The 22,826-nt window shown below is 37.1% G+C and overlaps 1 protein-coding gene across 4 annotated transcripts in view; it reads right to left on the bottom strand.

The window, feature by feature from the left end:
- ADK (adenosine kinase) overlaps positions 1 to 22,826 on the bottom strand; it is a 507,420-nt gene that overhangs the window by 3,728 nt on the left and 480,866 nt on the right. The window lies entirely within an intron of this gene.

Raw genomic sequence — 22,826 nt, 5'->3', positions numbered from 1 at the left:
AGGGCAGAGGGTGCTGCTGGTATCTAATAAGTAGAGCGAGGAATGCTGCTAAATATCCTACAACGTCCATAATGCAGAGATTGAGAAATTCCTGGCCTTTTATAGAATATCTTATAGAATTTAGAAAAAAGTTACTAGAACTACTAAGTGAGTTTAGTAAGGTTAGAAGGCACAAGATCACTATACAAAAATTGAATTTTCATACTATATACACATCATCATGTGTGTATATATAGCAAGTGTATGTACTAGTAATGAACAATTAGAAATTGATATTAAAAATCCCTTTTACCATACTATCAAATATGTGCAATGCTTCATAAAAGTGTAAGACCTGCACACTGAAAGTGACAAAACAATGCTGAGAAAAAGGAAAGAAACCTAGGTAAATAGAGAGATATAAAGTGTTCACAGATCAGAATAATCAATATTGTTAACATCTCTAAGAAATTTTTCCATGGATTTCATTTAATACCAATAAAAATTCCAGCAGGTCTTTCTTTCTTTCCTTTTTTTAAAGTTATTTTTTTAAATTAAGTTTATTTATTTTTACAGTGAGAGAGAGCCCGTGCATGTAAGCAGGGGAGGGCAGAGATAGAGGGAGAGAGAGAATCCCAAGTAGGCTCTATGTTGTTAGCACAGAGCCCAATGTGGGACTTGATCTCAGAAACCATGCGATCATGACCTGAGCCAAAATCAAGAGTCAGGTGCTTAACTGACTGGGCCACTCAGGCGCCCCTCCTGCAGAACTTTCTTATAGAAACTGACCAGCTGATTCCAATATTTATGTGGAAATGCAAAGGACTAAGATTAGTCAAAACACATCTCTGAAAAACAAGACTCCTTTAGTTACAACTTATTACAGAACTAAAATAATCAAGACACTATGCTATTGGCATAAAGATAAACAAACATATCAATGCAACTGCACAGAGTCCAGAAATCAACCTACTTCTATATCATCAATTGATTTTTGATGAAACTATCAAAGCACTCCAGTGGAGAAAAGATACTCTTTTAAACAAATGGTTTAAAACAGAACGGCTGGATGGCATATTTGAAAAAACAAAGAAACCACTTCAACCCTAACTTCACATCATTTGCAAAAATTCATTTGAAATAGGTCACAGATCTAAATGTAAGAGGTAAAAGCATAAAATTCTGAGAGAAAATCATCGAAAATCTTAGTGATTTGGAATTTGCCAAAAATCTCTTAAGACAAAAAGTACAAAAATTTATAAAGGAAAAAAATATCTGGACTTTGTTAAACTAAACACTTTACACATCAATAACAAGAAATAAGGCAATAAAAATGAGCAAAAGTGTTGAACTAACATTTTAGCAAAGAAGATGAACAAATGCAAAATAAGATATTGCTGCCAATCCACTAGAATGGCTAAAATTAAAGATTGACCATAACAAGTGTTAGCAAGGGTGTGGGTGAATTGGAATCCTCCCATACATTGATGGTGGGAATATAAAATGATAAGATCACTTTGAAAACCATTTGTTAGTGTCTTAAAAAGTTAAAAATACATTTACCATATGACTCAGTCACTCTATTTCTAGGTATTTGACCCAACGTAAGTGAAAGCATATATTCCTACCAAAGATGTGTAGTGAATGTTCACAACAGCTTTATTTGTAATAGCTCCACACTGGAAATGATCCAAATGTGGATGAGAAGCAGCAGGAAGGCAGGATTACAAAATAGCATGCCTTTTGTAGAAGGCAGGATCTACAAAATAGACGTAGTGGATATGTCTGTAGTGATGGCTTCATGGGTATATGCGTGCAAAATTGTACACTTTAAAAATGTGCAGTTTATTGTATATCGGTTATAGTACAATAAAATTATAAAAGATGAAAAAAGGGAGAAAGTGTTGTAGTTACAAATAAGATAGGTGAAGAACAGAAGAATTTGGGGCTACTTTCCCTCCAGAGGAAACCTGAACTGCTATAGCAGACTCAAATACTCAAGAATGGATGATAATGAGAAACTGTTCTGTAGCCAGACTTCCAGGCTGTTCCCCAGGCCCTGGCAGCCTGGTGAGGGTGAAGATTAATTGAGAAGCTGTGGTATAAAGACCTGTAGAGAACATTATAAGAGATTTACGTCCTTTCTTCTCTACCTTTCTGACCACACAAGCTTTTTCCCTGTCAGATGTGGGGAATGCTCTGTATCTAGTAAAATAAGTATTCCCAACCAAAGAATAAAATTAATTTAGTTAATGGAGTGATATATTTTAAAGACATTTGCTTAGAATGTGAAGTCACTCCCTCAAGAGGTTTAGTAAGAGTATTTTATCATTGAGTTTTCAGGTAACAGTCAAAGGTCAATATTAACTTTCAGCCAGGCTGTGAGGCTAAAATGCTCAGCCCACACAGTGAATGGAGCAGATGCCAAAATCAGAGTCAGATCAGCTTACAATGGAAACACATCTATTAGAAGCCTTATAAGCAACATCTGTTTTCCTCATTCCTTCTGGTATGATCTTTGTGAGAAAAAGGAAAGCTTATGTTTATGAAATATTTGTGTGAAGCATAAGCACCAGCACCCGCTTTCTAAGAGAAGAGCTAGTTGATGACTGAAGTGAAGTACTCTGAAGAGACATTTGCTTTGACAAGTGGAAAGCCTGGATGCAGAAAAAAGCTAGGACCTTTGCCCTGGGTGAATAACAGTTTTCAATAATCTATTTAGAAAAACCAACCAAGGTGAACTACATATGTTATATAATCAATTGTAAGTGGACCCTTCATAAAGTAGCTGATGTGAATCTTAAAATTTATGTAAAATGGTTTATTTATTTATTTGTTTTTAATTTTTTAATGTTTTATTTATTTCTGAGAGGGAGAGAGAGACTGCGTGAGCAGGGGAGGATCAGAGAGAGAGGGAGACACAGGATCTGAAACAGCCTCCAGGCTCTGAGTGAGCTGTCAGCACAGAGCCCGACGCGGGGCTCAAACTCACGAACAGTGAGATAATGACCTGAGCTGAAGTCAGACGCTTAACCGACTGAGCCACCCAGGTGCCCCTAAAATTGTTTAAATAAACAAAGAGAACTTTGGTTTTACGAATCATAGGGAATCCTTTTATTACATGAAAAAATATTCTGATAGTTTTTTTATTGTGTAAAATACACATAACCTAAAATTTAACATTATGTCCAGTTGCTAGTCACTGGTGATGTTAATTTTGGTCACCTGGATGTTCATATAATTGCCAATGCTTTGCAATGACAATGAATGTCGGAATATTTTTTTTGTGTATATATTTCTGTATTGGTGGGGGATGTACCTTCAGGATAAATTTCTAGCAGTAGAATCTCTGGGTTGAAGAGTAAATGTGTAAGTAGTTTAATTGTTAGATACTGCCAAATCCTCCATTTTGTATTTCCACTAGCAATGTTTAAGAGTGTGTGTTTACCCCACAAACTCTCCAACACAGTGTGCTGTCAAGCTTTTGAATTTTTGCTAGTGGGTTAGAAATGATATCTCAGTGTAATTTTAATTTGCATTTCTCTTATTATTAGTGAGGCTGGACATCCCTTTATTCATTCATTCATTTATTTATTTATTTAAAAATGTTTATTTTGAGAGAGCAAGAGGGAGCTCATGCACACAAGTTGGGGAGGGGCAGAGAAAGAGGGAGAGAGAATTCCAAGCAGGTTCTGCGCCATCAGCCCATAGCCCGACATGGGGTCCAAACTCACAAACCATGAGATCATAACCTGAGCCACAATCAAGAGCTGGATGACTAACTGACTGAGCCCCCTAGGTATGTCAGAACATTTCTTATATGTTTAAAGAACAAATCCCTTTCACTGAATTGTTTGTTCTTTTACCTATTCTTCTAAAGGATATTTGGTCTTCCCCTATTTTTAAAAGTTACTTATATTTTGGGGATATTATTCTAATAAAGTATTTTCTTAGGTAGGGAAAAATATCAACAATAACACTATGCTATTAATACATACAAATACTGCGTCAGCAAAGAAACAAAGTGCTTACTCATATCTTATTTACTGAATGTGATGAATTTTAAAGAGTGTGGTTGGTACACACTATAGTAGATAAATATGGCTTGTAGATATATATCAAAAAAGAAGTTTCCTCTCTTTTAGTAAATATTTTGGGCCTATCAGGAATTCAACAAGAAAATCTCAAATAGCTGACTTGGCATGTATGCTTCATATGAAAAGTCCCCTATGAGCCCTTTTTCCTGGTGCCTTTTTCTGGTTCTTATGGTCCTTGTCAGCACATTATCTTGAAAATGAAGGGTAAGGCTCTGCATATATGCTTTCCAACATAGTCAAGAGAACAGAAACAGAAGGTATAACACTGGAGAACAAGAAATATCAACATAGGTTTCCGGGGCACCTGGGTGGCTCAGTAGGTTAAGCGTCCGACTTCGGCTCAGGTCATGATCTCGTGGTTCATGGGTTCGAGCCCCACATCGGGTTCTGTGCTGGCAGCTCAGAGTCTGGAGCCTGTTTCAGATTCTGTGTCTCCCTCTCTCTCTGCCCGTCCCCCGCTCATGCTCTGTCTCTGTCTCAAAAACAAATAAACTATAAAAACCAAAACCATAGGTTTCCAATCAGGAACTCCTACGTTGAGACAGTTGTTCTTGCCTTTCTACTTTGGTTCTTTTTCTCTGGGATCTGTAGATCTCCTTTCTAATCCTTTATGGATTAGAAGGCTTATCCCTTGACCTCTTAGACTTTTCTGAAATTTGGGTCATTTCATGGACTTTAGGTCTCTAGCTGTTGAGGCATATGGTAGGTGAATGTTTCTCAGTGACAATGAATTTGGATCCTAGGGGTAGTGTTGGCTGGCTCTGGATCTTGCAACAATCACAGATCCAGAGCTATCAGAATAAACCTTTGTCCATTAGCAATTAATATAGCTTATTACCTTCTGGTTACTTTCATTTGGATTTTTCTTTTATTAATGTTAAGGACAGCAATCCATTTTAGCATAAGTGAATGTAGTGTCTGAGATGAGAACTGAAACTTGTATTTAAACTGTGCAGAGAGGAGGTGCTAAGCTAGTTTTGTCAAAGCACATAGAGGTGGGATGGCTGGTGTGGGGAAAAAGGTAATATAATTTCCTATCTTAATTTGTCTATTTCATGTAGTTACTGTAGAAGAGATATAATACCTAGAATTTTCTCAGTGTCATTTACAGAAAAGTGAGAAATATTGTCAGTAGGTATGAAAGTTTTAATCAAGTGACTTAAGAGCTAGGGATATTTTAGAAGGAAATGAACAAAGTCTGTAAATCAATTTTTTCTTTTCCATATATAGTTCTTTCACCAATAGTTTTCATGGTGGGTGGAACTAAAAGCCCAGTAGACTCCATTATTGTTCATTCAACATTCACAACAAAAAGAATGACTTAGCTTTTTCTGGTTGTCATCAAATAAGAATGCTGTGCCACACAGACTTTATGAACTTGGAAGAATTAAAGTTTGTTTTACAAAAAACCTTTTTAAAAACATTTATTTATTTTTAAGAGACCGAGAGAGACAGAGCATGAGTGGGGAAGGAACAGAGAGGGAGACACAGAATATGAAGCAAGCTCTAGGCTCAGAGGTGTCAGCACAGAGCCTAACGTGGGGCTTGAACCTATGAACTGTGAGATCATGACCTGAGCTGAATTTGTACTGTTTGATAATTCGAAAAGTAAAAGGTAGAATCTTGTTTTAATTTACAGCTATTTGTTTAGGGAGGCTGGAAACTTTTCATATGCCTCCAAGCCATTTGCATTTCTTTTTATAAACTGAAAACAATTTTATCTATTTTTCTATTGGAATACTTCCCTTCTTTTACTGATTTTTAAGAGACAGTCCCAGTTTATCTACTATATCTATTGCAAATACTTTTCCTTACTTTGTCATTTGCCTTTTATTTTTGTTGTTATATAGATATACTAATCTTTCTTCAATAAATTTTCCACTGAATTCAGGCTAAGTAAGGTTTTCCACAGCATGAGATCGGATAAACATTAGACTATATTTCCTTTTAGTTCATTTGTGGTCATTTAACTCTTTATTCCATCTGGAAATTCTTTGAGTATGGTGATTGGTAGTAATTAACCTTTGTTTTTTCCAAAAAGCTGTAAATTTGTTCCACTAGTATGCCTTAAGTAATCCACCTTGTTCCAATTGTTTTTAAACATTTTATTTGGAACTAATTTTAGATTTACAGAAGAACTGCAAGGATATTACAGAGTGCTATTGTACCCATCCTGACTTTATCAAATTCCTATATTTGTTTACTTTCATTTTTAGTTTTTGGTCATATTCCTGCAATACGCTTTAGAAACATTTTTATTCAAAATAATAAAAAGCAAAATTTTATGTGTGTTTAAAAAGACAACATCATAATTTCTGGATTTCAAAGATGATTTTTTATTTTCTGTTTGCTTTTCTCATCTCTTAAATGTTTTATTTTAGAGAACTATTACTTTTATAATAAGAAGTATTATTTTTATAATAGAAAGCAAATAAATATTATTTTAAACAATAACATGGGGATATTTAACTATTTAAGTAGATAGTTAGAATTAGTTATTCATACATTTCAGCTGAGTGATGTTTGGTTCTAACAGTTTTCCATTTATTTCTTTAGAGTTCATTAGTAAGTGTAGTCACTTGGGAATAGAGCTTTCCACAAAGTAAATCAGTGTAAGTATTATAAGTACAATGAAATTGGTCACTCTTCTTAGAAGATTTCTCAAGGACATAAAGATCTTCACTACTTTCCATATTCTTGTACGCAGGGAAACACAGGCAACATGAGAGGGAGTATCTTACAAAGTTTCTGAGTAGACCTTAGCAGTCTTTCTTCCCCAAATGAAGTCTTCATCTATAGAAACTATATGCCAAGTAAATCAGTCTGTATCTTTTGAAATGGAAATTCAAGGACCAATGCTTCCTTAGCAGGGATTGCTGGGAAAATTCCTGACAGAGTCAAGCAGAAAGGATCACTGTACTTGGATAGAGTGGCTATTATGTGATATCAATGAAAACAAGCTTTTTGGTAAAAACTGTGAGGTAACTGGCCATACGACACTCAGCACCACAGGACACCATGGCTGTTGAAGCTGGGAAACATAGGGCTCACACATATACTGAAGATACTGGTAAAATGAGATAGGTGGAAGAAAAGTTTTTCAAACACTTTGGTATTTAAAAAAATTAATAAAGTCTATTTTTTGGAACATTTTTAAATTTACAGAAAAACAGAATGGAAAGTAAAGAGTTCCTTTCTACCCTCTCATCCTCCCCATCCCTCAGTTTCCCCTATCACTAACATCTTGCACTGAGGTGACACATTTGTTACAATTGATGAGCCAATATTGATTCATTATTAACAACTAAAATCCATGGTTTACATTAGGGTTCACTTTTTGTGCTGTTCATTCTATAAAACTTGAAAAATGTATAATGATCTGTTTTCCACCATTACAGTATCATATAGAATAGTTTCACTGCCTTAAAAACTCTTGTAGTCTACCAGTTTATCCCTCCCTACTTCCCACCCCAAGCCCTTGACAACCACTGATGTTTTTACTGTGTCCATAGTTTTGCCTTTCCCAGAATGTCATATAGTTGGAATCATGCAGTATATAGCCTTTTCAGAGTGGCTTCTCTAGTTTAGTACTATATGTTTAAGTTTCCTCTGTGTCTTTTCATGGTCTGATAACTCACTTGTTTTTGTGGTTGAATAATATTCCATTGCACGGATGTATCACAGTTTGTTTATCTAGTCACCTATTGAAGGACATGTTGGTTGCTTCCAAGTTTTGTCAATTAAGATGAAGGCTGCTGTCAACATCCATGTGCATCTGTTTTAACATGGACATATACTTTCATTTTATTTGGGTAAATAGCAAGGAACATGATTACTGGGTCATATGTATAGTAAGAGCGTGTTTTGTAAAAAATTGCCAAACGTTTTTCCAAAGTGGCTGCACTGTTCTGCATTCCCATCAGCAGTGAATGAAGAGTTCCATCCTCACCACATGGTCCATACACATAAATTCAAGAAGTTGGTAAAATAATCTGAGTGAAAGAATGGTTTTTCCATTAAAAAAAATCTTAATATTTACTTAAAAGGAAAAACCTCTCCAAACAAAATGGACTGTTCAAAAGTATATGCATTATACCAATTTCACTTATCCACTTCACTGTTTGGTAAGTTTACTTACTTTACTATATGCTTTTTATCTTCAGAAAGCTACATGGTTCACCTAAGATTCCATTGTTACTTTCCAGGGTTTTGGCTCAGATTACTGAGGACTGGGTCAATGATCTAATGAATCATTTGAATTCCTGATTGTTATAATATTATGATTTCCTTACTGCTTCCATCCCTCGCCTGACCCCAGCTCATTCATTTAAGTTATTAATGTTCTTTATACATGAGTAATATTAAACTACACACTCTATATAGTGACAAGTTAATTACATAGTTATTAAGAGATAATGTGGGAGTAGTAACATAAGTTATCTGTAATTTACCTTTGTTCTTTGAGACATTACTGTATAATTAAAGCAAACTTGATATAATATTTTACAGCAACTAACAGGGATGAATTCTATATTTCCCCTGTCTTCCCTGTAAAAAATGTGCTTTCAGTGATTTCTGGGTCAACTGATTTTTCAATTCTTTGTTTTCCACCTTTCTTAGATATCTACTTTGGTAATGATTTATGTGCTTTCTTAAACTGGCCTGCTATACCCTCTATACCAATAGTTACCAGATACATGTTGCCACATGGCATATGAGAGTCAACTTAAAGGCTGTATTTTTATTACATGTAGCTGCTTTAGAGGATAAGATATATACTAAAACTTTGACTTGTCTAATCCTCAATTTATTAGACCCATGTTACTGCCACTCCTATACTTGATTTTTTATTATAAGAAGCAAGTGAAAAGAAAGTAAAAACCCAGAATGCTATAAAACATACTTTGATTTATTCAGTGACCCAACATTGAATGCCTATACCATTACTAGACATCATGACTCAAAGATGGATAAAACATAGTGTTTTGTCTTTGAGAATTGTATAGTTTTAGGAGAGAAAGCTACGTAAATACTTTAAAAATAATCCCGGCAGAAGTGTAAAGCATGAACTTACTAGGAAAGAGGCTGTTGTCAGAGAGATCAAATACGAATCTCCTGCAGTACTTTAGGAGTTGTTCTCAAACTGTGATCTCTGGAGCACCTAGTCTCATCCTAGACCTACCAAATCGAAAACTGGATAGCGCCCAGAAATTGTCTTTTAAGAAGTCTTCCAGGGGCGCCTGGGTGGCTTAGTCGGTTAAGTGTCCGACTTTCGCTTAGGTCATGATCTTGCGGTTCGTGGGTTCGAGCCCCGCGTCGGGCTCTGTGCTGACTGCCAGCTCAGAGCCTGGAGCCTGTTTCGGTCTGTGACTCCCTCTCTCTCTGACCCTCCCCTGCTCACGCTGTCTCTCTCTCTCTCCTAGAAATAAATAAAACATTAAAAAAAATTAAAAAAAAAAAACAAGTCTTCCAGTAGATGCTGATACATGTTTAAGTTTGAGAAACACTGTTCTAGGTGATAGATAATAAAGACAGGAAGGAGAAAAAAACAGGTCTAGTGATATGATGTGGGTGCTGATGAAAATGTAAATAGTCAAGGACCATTCTGTGGCTAAAGCTTAGGAAACTGGGTGGGACAATGAAACATGGGATATGTATCAGGCTCAGTTCATGTCAAGTATTCTTTACTAGAGATTCTCATTAGTTTCTGGGAAGGAGCTACCCTTTACTCCACTCCCATCTGTCAGTGGAGGAATACCAGCAAAGATCCTAGTTAGGACAGGACAGGTGTGCTGTTATTTAATGCACTCGACATTCATTGGGCATTTTGGCAAACCAAATTTAGAGAACTACAGGATAACTTCAACATATTCTGTGAAATCCTGACTGGAGCCTCTGACCTGATTGTCATTGCCTATTACAACAGGAACTGATGTACAGATTTATGATCTTGACAATTAGTTTCTTATTTGTCTTATAAATACTCAGGACAATTGATATTAGATGTTGCCTAATATCTGTGTTCTTTTCTAACACATGTGTTCTCTCCATATTTACCTCTGTTTTTTAAAAAATGATTTTATGTGTAACATGGGGCTCGAACTCATGACTCCGAGATCAAGTCACATGCTCTACTGACTGAGCCAGCCAGGTATCCCTCCATATTTACCTCTGTTTTAAGTAACAGTAGGAAAAAGGGAGTTGTGATCAGTCTCTCTCTCATTGGCTTAGTTACATTCATGTTAGTATGGGTTAATCTTTTTTTAAGAATTTTAATGTGTTATTATCCATATTTGAGGAGGAGGGAGACAGGGCATGAGCAGTGGAGGAGCAGAGAGAGAGAGGGAGACACAGAATTTGAAGCAGGCTCCGGGCTCCAAGCTGTCAGCACAAAGCCCAATGTAGGGCTCAAATGCATGAACTGTGAGATCATGATGTGAGCTAAAGTTGGATGCTTAACTGACTGAACCACCTTGGCACCTGGCATGGGTTAATCTTTAAAAAAAATTTTTTTTTAGCAAGAGTTAATTTTTTTTTTTTGAGAGAGAGAAAGAGAGAGAACATGAGCAGGGGAGAGGGGCAGAGGGAGAGAAAGAGAATCCTCAGCAAGGTCCATTCTTGGCGTGGAGCCTGATGCTGGGCTTGATCCCATGACCCTGGGATCATGACCTAAGTCGAAATCAAGAGTTGGATGCTCAGCCAACTGAGGTACCCATAGACCCTTAGCATAGGGTAATCTTAAATCAAGGCAATCTGATACTAAAGCATGGCCTACTCGACTCTTTCCTGACTCATTCCACACCTTCTGGCAAAATCCTGTGATAACAAGTTTCTTGACTAGAATGGTTTTTATTTGATGGAAGGGTACAAGTTTGATTTCAGCTGGCCATCTGATTAATTAATTCATTCACACAACCAATATTTACTGAGTATTTACTCTATGCCAGGGACTTTTTTGGGTCCTAGGGATACCCTGGTGAATAAAACACACAGAGTCCCTGTTCTCTTAAAGCTTATATTCTAAAAGAGGGAGATACAAAAAAATCCCAAGTAATAAGTTAGTAATTAAGATAACTAAGATAATAAATAAGTAAATAAGATAATTCCAGAGAGTGCTAAGTGCTATTAAGGAAAATAACTATGTGTAGCAGTAGAGAATAATAGTGAAGGGAACCCACATTAGATAGGATAATTAGAGAAGAGGTGACCTTTAAGTTGAAACTGAGGATGAGAAAGAGATAGCCATGTAAAGAGTAGGGAAAGACAATTCTAGGCTAAGGGAGCTCCATGTACAAAGTGTCTAAGGCCTAAAAGAAGAAGGCCAGTATAGCCAGAGAACTGAAGCAAAGCTGAGAAAGAGAGCAACGTGAAATACAGATTCACAGACAGCGGATGGCATAGATCTTTTAAGGTCACTATAGGAGTTTAGATTTTTAGTCTAAGTGCAACTAGAAGTCACTGAAGCAAGGAACTGAAATAATTAAGTTTCTTCCTAAAAGACTTATTTTGGCTATGGTTTAGAAAATGGAATGGAGAGCAAGAAAGAGTGAAAGTAGGAAAAGAAGTTAGAAGCCACCATAGTAAGTAGAAAACAGTAAGTAGTCTGAGCTACTTTCATGAGCTACTTTTCATGGAAGAAAAGTGGAGGGATGTAAGGTAAGATGACATGAGATATATTCTAAAAATTGACTTAAAAGAACTCACTGAAGGTATGGACAGATGGAAAGGAATGCATCACGTGTGCATTGTTGGTGAGTATGCAAACTGGTGCAGCCACTGTGGAAAACAGTATGGAAGTTCCTCAAAAAGTTACAAATAGAACTACCCTATGACTCAGCAATTGTACTACCTGCAAATAGATAAACACTAATTCAAAGGGATACATGTACTCATATTTATAGCAGTATTATTTACAATACCCAAATTATGCAAGCAGCCCATGAGTCCATCAATAGATAAATGGATAAAGAAGATGTGGCTGCACGGCAAAGGAAACAACCCACAAAACTAAAAGGCAACCAACGGAATGGGAAAAGATAGTTGCAAATGACATATCAGATAAAGGGTTAATATCCAAAATCTATAAGGAACTCACCAAACTCCATGCCCGAAAAACAACCCAGTAAAGAAATGGGCAGAAGATATGAACAGACACTTCTCCAAAGAGGACATCCAGATGGCCAACAGACACATGAAACGATGCTCAGCATCCCTCCTCATCAGGGAAATACAAATCAAAACCTCACTGAGATACCACCTCACACCACTCAGAGTGGCTAAAATGAACAAATCAGAGAACTTTAGATGCTGGCGAGGATGTGGAGAAATGGGCACCCTCCTACACTGTTGGTGGGAATGTAAACTGGTGCAGCCCCTCTGGAAAACAGTGTGGAGGTTCCTCAAAAAGTTAACAATAGAACCCCCCTATGACCCAACAATAGCACTGCTAGGAATTAACCAAGGGATACAGGAGTGCTGACGCATAGGAGCATATGTACCCCAGTGTTCATAGCAGCACTCTCAACAAAAGCCAAAACATGGAAAGCGCCGAAGTGTCCATCAATGGACGAATGGATCAAGAAGATGTGGTTTATCTATATGATGGACTACTACATGGCAATGAAAAGAATGAAATCTGGCCATGTGTAGCAACATGGATGGACCTTGAGGGTGTTATGCTGAGCGAAATAAGTCAGGCAGAGAAGGACAAATATCATATGTTTGCATGTATAGGAGGATTGGGAGGAACTTAATGGAGGACAGTGGGGGAGAAGAAGGGGGGAAATGGTTGGGGAAAGGGAGAGAGGCAAACCATGAGAGACTCTTGAATGCTGAGAACAAACTGAGGACTCATAGGTGTGGGGGGGGAGGGAGGAGATGGGCATGGAGGAGGGCAATTGTGGGGATGAGCGACGGGTGTTATATGGAAACCAATTTGACAATAAACTGTAAAAAATAAATAAAAAAAATAAAAAAAATAAATAAAACATTAAAAAATTAAAACAACAACAAAAAAAGAAGATGTGGTATAGGGGCTCCTGGGTAGCTCAGTCAGTTGAGCATCCAACTCTTGATTTTGGGTCAGGTCATCATCTCACAGTTTTCTGAGTTTGAGTCCCTCATGTGCTCTGAGCTGATAGTATGGAGCCTGCTTAAGATTCCCTCCTTCTCTGTCCCTCCTCCTCTTGTACTCTCTTAGTTCTCTCAAAATAAATAAACTTTTTAAAAAAAGATGTGGTATATATAAATATACAGTGAAATATTACTCATCCATAAAAAGAATGACATCTTGCCATTTGCAACAATGTGGACAGAGCTAGAAAGTATAATGTTAAGTGAAATAAGTCAGAGAAAGAGAAAAACCATATGATTTCACTCATATGTGTAGTTTAAGAAACAAAACAAATGAGCAAAGGGAAAAAAAGAGACAAACGAAGAAACAGATTCTTTTTTTTTTTTTATGTTTTTTAATTTATTTCTAGGAGAGAGAGAGAGAGAGAGACAGCGTGAGCAGGGGAGGGTTAGAGAGAGAGGGAGTCACAGACTCCGAAACAGGCTCCAGGCTCTGAGCTGGCAGTCAGCACAGAGCCTGACGCGGGCTCGAACTCACGAACCGCGAGATCATGACCTAAGTGAAAGTCGGACGCTTAACCAACTAAGCCACCCAGGCGCCCCATGAAGAAACAGATTCTTAACTATAGAGAACAAACTGATGGTTACCAGAGGGGAAGTGGGTGAGTAGAACAGGTGAAGTAGGTGATGGGGATGGTGTTCTTTTGAAGAACACCAGGTGATATATGGAATTGCTGAATCACTATATTGTACACCTGAAACTAATAACACTATATGTTAGCTAACTGGAATTAAAATTAAAACTTAATTAAAAAAATGACTCCTAGGTTTCCAGTTTGAGATTCAGGGTATTCGATGTTCCATGTGTTGTGTTATAGATGGATTGTGCTGTAGGGAACATTTTCAGAACCATAAGTATGAGTAAACGTGTGTAGCCAGGCATACAAACATACACATTTATAGAGTTCATCCATCCATTAACCTTTTAAGAAAAGTCACCTCCTCTCTAGCATTGCTTAGGGGGTTAGTTGATATACTTTGTGCATGTAAATCAACTCTTACTACTAACTGAACCCAGGGGAGGGGATCTGATCCAAGAGCAAACAACTTATGGTTCTCCCATTGTCCTATGGATGAATGGCACAAAATTGAGCTCGCCTAATGTTCTCCTTAAGGAGCCAGAATGGAAAGCAAAGTAAGACTAGGAAGCTGATTGTGAGGTAGGAAGACACACACATGCAATGGTAGCTGAGTAACATTAATGTGTAAGCACTGGAGTGAAGATCCATGAATATCTGCTCTTTGGGACCCTAGAACTTATTTGAAACTAGAATTACAATCTGGCCCCACTCTCAGTGAAAGTCTGTCCAGTTCTGGCTCTTGTATGAGATTCCTTTTATAATAGAATAACACATAATAACACCTTATGATGTGTCAGGCACTGTGCTTTACAAACACTATTTCATTTAACTTTCATGATAACCCAAGTGATATAGGCACTCATTATCCTCATTTTTATAGATGAAGAAACTAAGGCTTAGAAATGTTAAGTAACTTGTCCATAGTCCCACAACTAGTTAATGGCAGTACCAGGATTCAAACCTGTCTTGAGGCCCACTGTCATAACCACTATGTTATAATGTCTTCCTTAATGCTTGTGTGCTTCCTTAAAAAAAAAAAATCCTTATCCTGAGCTAAATGAAATGAATTTCTGTTACTTTTGTTCAAAGGAGTCAGATGAAACAGTGCCTTAAAGCCAAAGTATGGCTGCCTATTATATCTTACCTTTCCCTTCCATGCCAACAAGTTTTCTCACATAGTTGTCATTCTTAAGAAGACTGAATAGAACAAAATATACTGCTGTACTGTAGGGATTTTGAAATGTACATGTAAAAAATAGGATGTTAATTATAAATCCGTATCTTTTCTTTTTCCTCTGCTTTTGAATACTTTAATATAGAATAAAGATCTAAATACAACTGTGAAGGGGCACCTAGCTGGCTCAGTTGGTAGAGGATACAACTCTTGATTTTGGGGTTGTGAATTCAAGCTCCATACTAGGTCTAGAGCTTACTTCAATAAATACATACACACATATACAACTGTGGAAAACCAATTTCCTCTATCTCTTGAAAAATTAAAAGAAAGAGCTCTGGTGGTGCCCTCTTATGCAACAAAACTTTGTAATCTGCTATTTCATGGCTTAAAGACTTAACTCAGGGTAGAATTGGCTTATTATTACATAGCATTTCAAAGGCAAAGAACAATCTCCCCAAATCTTTCACTGTCCTTTCTGACAGAGTCTGTTACTTCTAGGCTTTAGAAGAGGCTATCCTTCAGATTATTATCATTTTTTATTAGTCATTTAGGCAGGCTGGGACAGTAGTACCAAAAGGCATGAGAAGTTTACCAAAGTGTAGTAAATAAATGATTATAGATAAGAGAGGAAGACTAATTTTAAGTCTAATGATCAAACTATTATTTTATTTTATTTATTTTATTTTATAGAGAGAGCATGAGCAGAGGAGAGGGGCTTAGGGAGAGACAGAATCTTAAGCCGGCTCCATGCTGAATGTGAAGCCTGACACTGGGCTCAATCCCATGACTCTGGGATCATAACTTAAGCTGATATCAAGAATTGGATGCTCAACTAACTCAGCCACCCAGGCATCCCAGTAAAACTTATTTTAAATAAGTTTTCAGTTTTGTGTTCATTATCCTAGGTGATTTTTTTGACCATGACATTTTTCTAGCCATTTGCAAGTGGGTAGGGAGAGTGTTTACATGAATACTTTTATCAAATTTAATAGCTAATTCAATTTCTATAGAAGGTAAACAACCCCTCAGTCTGACCTTTCCTTTTACACAGGTGTATATCAACTTAAGAAAAAAATCTTTTCTTATGTTTATGTATATTTGAGATAGAGAGAAAGACGAGCACAAGCAGGGGAGGGGCAGAGAGAGAAGGAAACAGAATCTGAAGCAGGGTCCAGGTTCTGAGCTATCAGCATAGAGCCTGATGGGGGCTTAAACCTACCAGCTGTGAGATCATGAGCTGAGCTGAAGTTGGACGCTTAACTGATTGAGCCATCTACGTGCCCCACATCAACTTTCTTAACCTTTAAGATGGTGACTAACTACAGCAAGCCAGAGTACTTTATTTAAAAAATTTTTAAAAATGGGTTGTTCATTTTTTGAGAGAGCAAGCAGGGGAGGGGCAGAGAGAGTGGGGGACACAGAATCCCAAGCAGGGTCCAGGCTCTGAGATGTCAGCACAGAGCCTGATGCAGGGCTTGAACTCACAAACTGTGAAATCATGACCTGAGCCAAAGTTGGATGCTTAACTTACTGAGCCACCCAGGCACCCCAAACCAGAATATTTCAGATTCTTTTTTAATGAAGAATGGTGGGGCATCTGGGTGGCTTAGTTGGTTAAGTGTTCGACTCTAGATTTCAGCTCAGGTCATAATCTTACAGTTGTGAGATCAAGTCCCATGTTGGGCTCTGTGCTGACAATGTGGAGCCTACTTGGGATTCTCTCTTCTTCTCTGCTCCTTCACCCCAGATAAATAAATATAAACATTAAAAAAATGAAGAATGGTATCTATGGGTGCCTGAGTGGTTAAGTTGGTTTGGCATTCAACTCTTGATTTTAGCTTGGGTCATGATCCCAGGGTTTTGGGATCAAGCCCCACATTGAGCTCTGTGCTGGACATGGAGGCTGCTTAAGGTTCTCTCTCTCTCCTCTCTCTTGTTCTCTCTTTCTCTCTCTTGCTCTTGCTCTCCCCTTCTCTCCTTCTTTGCCCCTCTCTCCAGCTCCTGTGCTCTCTCTCTCTAAAAAATAAAAAATGGCATCAAGAAACAAGGGTGGCATTGACAGTTTTATGTATATAGGTCATTTATATTTAATGAAGATGTTAACAGGATATTTTTTCTACAACATGTGTTTTAAATATTTTATAATTGTTTTACTACTTCTTTGAAATGGATTTTTCAGAAAAATCATGTACTTCTGCTGGTTTGAGTACAGATCATGGTGTCTTTATATTGTGTTCTGGTGTTAGCCTAATTACTGGAGTGATAAAAACTCTGGAAAACCTTTACCTGTTAAATTCACATATTAAACAAGTCACAACCTTGAAATCTTGGTCTGTCTGAAACACCATTAAAAGTGCTTGACTATTATTACTGGAGGAAATTTTTAATAAAAGCTAATTAAGCTACAAAACTCCCAAGCGGTTAACTGATTTTAGGGGCTAAATTTCTGGTGCTTCTAATTATCCTCTGATGGCTTTACTTAGTGTTTCACAACCATGACAGATGACAATGAAAAGCTACAGTGAAATTCATCCACCCTGACACTGTGCTAAGCACCGGCTTCTCCCTCTCCAAGTTAAATCAATACTCTGTTTGAGTAAACACATTTACAGCTTTATTAGGATGTCTTGCTTGTTCTGTAACAGCTACTTGAAGCTGTGGTAACAAATCGACTCAACTCAGTTAAACCTAGAGAGCTGGGTAAGAGGCCCATCGATAAGGTTGTTATAAAAATAAACTGCAGGAGATCAGAAAGCTGGAGCAAACAGTCTGGTAAATGTCAATATTTTCCTTTACAGAGGATGACAAAACAGTGAGATCATGTGGAAAGTCTTTTTCTCCCCCCGCTTAAAAATGTTTCTTGTTTCAATTGGATAAAAGCATTTCTACTTCTTGAGCACAACACTTCTGAATGAAATTTTTGCTTCCTAATTCCCATGTGCATCTGGAACAGGAAGCTGATGTAAATACTTGGTATTTTCCCTGCCATTTCAGATTCTTAATTTCCTTCATATTTGGTCTTCAGTGACTTTGTAAAATGACCTTATTCAAGTTATCTGGAATACCTGGGGGGCTCAGTCTTACCTTCTTTTTCCTAATGAAACAAAACTTTTGTCATCTGTATTTGGGAGGTCATTGCAATGCAGTATTTACCCTCGCTAGAATATCTGTGAGACCTGATGTTGTACTTCCCAAATTAGGCCTTCCATATTTATGTGTTTAACAAGACCAAACAGTGTTAGCTTTAATTTTTTTTTTTTTAAGGTTTTTATTTATTTCTAGGAGAGAGAGAGAGAGACAGCGCGAGCAGGGGAGGGTCAGAGAGAGGGGGTCACAGACTGAAACGGGCTCCAGGCTCTGAGCTGGCAGTCAGCACAGAGCCCGATGTGGGGCTCGAACCCACGAACCGCGAGATCATGACCTAAGCGGAAGTCGGACACCCAACCGACTAAGCCACCCAGGCGCCCCAAACAGTGTTAGCTTTAGACAGGTCACACAAACTCCTGACTAGTGGTAGTACATAAAAATGTCTGCTACCTATTAGGAGCGAGCTTCCACAGTGGCTATAGTCCTACCAAATAAGAACTTATATACCCTCTTTTAGATTCTCACAGGTTGCTCAAAGGACTAACATCTGGCAGGAAATTCCCACTTCAATTTGGTAGCTTAGACTACCCAGATGTGACAAAGTAATGGTTTCCCTCAGCGGTAAAGTACTCAGATGTGAATTCTTTTTCTTTCATTTTCTATGTAGACTAGTTAGTAAAATTTTGTTTTGTTATGCTTTGACTTCATATTGACTACCAACTAGTCATGAACTCAAGTAACAAGCTATGACCCATATATATGCCAGAAAACACAGATTTTTCTGGAAAAAAAAATCAACAAACAGTAAAATTTGAAACAACTTAAAAAGCTACTTTGCCTGCCAGGGTAAGGTCTGACTTAGCAGGTATTTGCACAATGAAAACCAAAGCCTAAGTAGTGTCAGATGGTACAGTGACTGACATGGACAGGGAGTCAGTTCAGAGCAAAGGTTCCTTTACAATAGCTTAGCACCACACATCCTCCCACACAAAGTGAGCAATTGAGCAGCATGGTATAATATATGGGCAACTGGCCAGTGCTGTAACTATGAGGATAACTTATTTCCCCTTTCTGGTGACTGAAAATGGAAACCTGTCAAATTCTATTAACATGGCATGGGATACTGGATTTGAATTAAAAAACAAAACAAAACAAAAGTCAAACAAAAAACTTTTCAATGCCCCCACTTCAGGAAAGATCCTGAAGAGGACCGCTAAACCCCATGTTTTACTTGTATAGTCAAGTTGCTTTTCTGCCCTAACCCCTTTCAAAATACTGCTTTAAAGATCATTCCTCCTTATGAAACAAAAATGTGCAAGATCAGGTTAGAATTTGAATTTTAAGGCTAATGTGTGATCTCTGATGTGGTTCTTCCCAAAATAAGAGTTTTAGCATATGCTTCTGTTTATAGTTGAAGTCAAACATCTTGGATACCCATATGCCAAGAAAATGTACATCAAAGATTTCTATCTTTTTGGGATATTGACTCTTGCTTGACCTATGTATTTCCAAGAGGCCTATATAACAGACTGCTCAAAGGACAACTTTCATTTGGGTTATTAACATGTATAATTATTGGTCTATGAATTAATAAGTCAGGAAATCTGTCTCCTACTATTGTATATTGGCAGTTAAGTACCTTTCTATGGGACTCATTTTCCTCATCTGTCAAATGGGGACTTCTGAACAGACCATGGCTTTATACTTAAAGCACTGACTCGTTCCAGGGAGTTGTTTTATGAGCCACCAAATAAAATGTGAATAAGACCAAATGAGGATTTATTTAATCTCATTTCATTCTGATTCAGAGAAGACCACGTTTGAACATAGCTTGATGACTGAAAACAGTTTGAAACCTGAAAACCAGAAAATGTGATTTTTTTTAATGCTTATCTTGTTATTTTATTTCTCAGCTTGAATATTCAGAAAATGTGATTTTTAAAAGTATTCCCTTTCAGCACTAAATATAATATACTTAGAAAACAAAAAGGCTCATCAGGACGAGGAAGGTCATAGCTGCCTGAATAAGGAGATGATAGTAAACTTACTTGTGTGAGCATATTTATGCCCTAGTTCATAAGCAAGATAACTAATATTGTTATTATTTAATTCAATTGAAAAACCTTTATTTGGTCAGCTGACAATTCTTCCCAGAAGGGTGATTCTAAAATTTTAAGAGTGTTTGATGATAGAAACTGGTTTTTAATTTGCCATCTATTTCATGGACTAGAAATAAAAGAAACGTATCTCATCTCTATAAAAAAAAAATCAATGTTAGCTGGATAATTAAATGAAAAATAAATTAAAAGCCTGTGTTCATACCCCAGGTTTGGGAATTCATGTATCTGAAGTGAGAATAGTTGTGAATTTAGTAATTGTGTAATTTTTGTTTTATTCAGACTGTTGATAGTAAGAAGCGTTGTAACATCAGAGGTTCTGTTTCACACAAATTTTCATTTAAGTAGTTTGGAAGGCTGTTTCTAACGACTTATACACCATGGCTAAGACTTCTGCTAGGTCTCAAGGTTAGCCAGGCTACTAACATGACTTTATTTATTTTGATTATATTAATTACAAAGCCATTGAAGGTACACTTTAACAAATTCAAACACAATTGAGACAGGATTTAAAACCGAATACTTTTAGCTTAGTGAAAACTTACTATATTGCTCCTACTTTTTCTCATATTGATAAAATCTGTTAGGTCATAGAAAGGAATTGGTCTATGGACTAGTGTTTAGAAAACCATTCTGGCTATTTCTCCTTCCTTGGAGGGGAAGATAAGATGATATACCAATGGAACAGAATATAACAAAATAATTAGGGCTAAGAACTCTGGGGTCAAACTTTTGAGTCTGAATCCTGGTTTTCACTGTGACTTTGGGCAGACTTAATCTTTCCCACCTCTAAGACAGAGGAACTGTTGAGTTGAGCCTTGGCCCAGCTGCCAATCAACAGACTTGTGGAGCTAAATAAATGGTTGTCATTTTAGTCACAAAGTTTTGGGGGTGATTTGTTATGTATACAACTAATACATGTTATATGAATCAGACAGATATGGTAGGTAAGATTAATTAAGTCCAAGTAATAGCAGCTGGGGTCAGTAATGAATTCAAATTAATTCCATTTGACTCACAAATATTCTAGGGCAGGGAACTGATACACATATATTTTGCCATGTCACAATTCTAAGAAAATTAACTTCAGAAATGTTGCTTATGACATTTCTTCTGCTCTGCCACTAAATACAATCTTATAAATACCAACATTGTTTTCTTAGAATAAGTATTTCTCAAAAATCTTCAAATATAGAAAACGTAGGTTCATATTTGAGCTTCAGGGTCTGAGCTACATGGCTCAGACTATCTGTCTTATCAGAATCTCCCAGAAGACAAAGTCCTTTGAATTGTACTATCTATTTATAATTGTTCTAGGTGGAGGTCTTCCAGGATACTAGATCTTTGAGCAAGGATTCATGTTTGTGAGAATTTCAGACTTTACAACTTAAAATCACCTAGTATTCCATGTGAACCACAGTTATTTCTCTTTTTTTGTCATGGCTTGGGAATCATCTAGCTCTTTAAGGCAACAAAAGCTTAAATAATCTCAGGCAGTTGTTCTTGAAATTTGTTCTTGGACCCACATCAGCACTAGAATAGCTTCTCGCGAAGTGACCTATGATTGTGCATCGTGAAGTGTCCTATGACTGTGCAAGGTGTGAATCTCCCCTCCCCTGCTGAGAACTTGGGCTGTTGTCCATGGTGAATTTCTTATTATGAATGATGAAGTCAACTTCATACCGGATTTGATGGTTTTAAGGAAAATTGCTGCTTAAGAAATAAAATACCTAGGTGGCTCAGTTGGTTGGGCATCCAACTTTGGGTCAGGTCATGATCTCACAACTCATGAGTTTGAGCTCTGCATTGGGCTCTATGTGGAGCCTGGACCCTGCTTTGGATCCTGTGTCTCCCTCTCTTTCTGCCCCTGCCCCGCTCATGCTCTGTCTCTCTCAAAAATAAATAAACATTAAAAAAAGAAATAAAATACCAAAGATGTCTTACTGAAATTAAAAGACAGGAAAGGGTATTAATTGTTTCCTTGGGTGTGGGGGTGGGGGTGAGTAGGAGTATGCAGCTCTTATCTTGGTCACCATCAAATAAATCCTCTGCATATAATGAGTGCTATGAAAGTTTTGATTCTTGAGTGAATTGTTGTGAGAAATGACATATTTAACTAAGTTATTTTCTAGTTTTCTGAGTTGGACAGCTAAGAAAAGAGGTAGTGCAGAAAAAATATCACAAGAATTCTGTGACACTTCTTTACACAGCACAATTTAGCAGCAATTAAGAACAGCAGGACAGTAAGCTACACATTTGTGAACAAATAAACAAGGTGAGGGCAGAAAATATGAAGATAATTTAGAGAACATCCATGACTCTTAGAGGTATAGACACGTGCTACATGAGAGGGAAGTAGCATCCTTGTTTGAGAAACTTAAACATTTTTCTCTTATCCAAAATGCTTTTTGAAAATGAATTATAAAGTAAGATTGATTCTTCTTTTTATTAGATGGGAAATAGGATAATTATTTACATTGTGATTGCTAAGTGGCTTTAACAGTCATTTGTATACTGTAGGTAATATCTTTTATGGTGATATATTTTCTCTGCTAAAGCTGTCATGAGAAACTTAAAATAAAAAGTATAAGAGGTTAGCACACTTTACTGTCATTCAAAAGAAACTGTTCTAAGCTATATATGGCTCTTAACTACA

The sequence above is a fragment of the Hyaena hyaena genome, unplaced genomic scaffold, assembly GCF_003009895.1.
Source record: "Hyaena hyaena isolate Hyena2069 unplaced genomic scaffold, ASM300989v1 scaffold_97, whole genome shotgun sequence".
Classification (NCBI taxonomy): Eukaryota; Metazoa; Chordata; class Mammalia; order Carnivora; family Hyaenidae; genus Hyaena; species Hyaena hyaena.
This window is presented reverse-complemented; position numbering and strand designations above follow the sequence as displayed.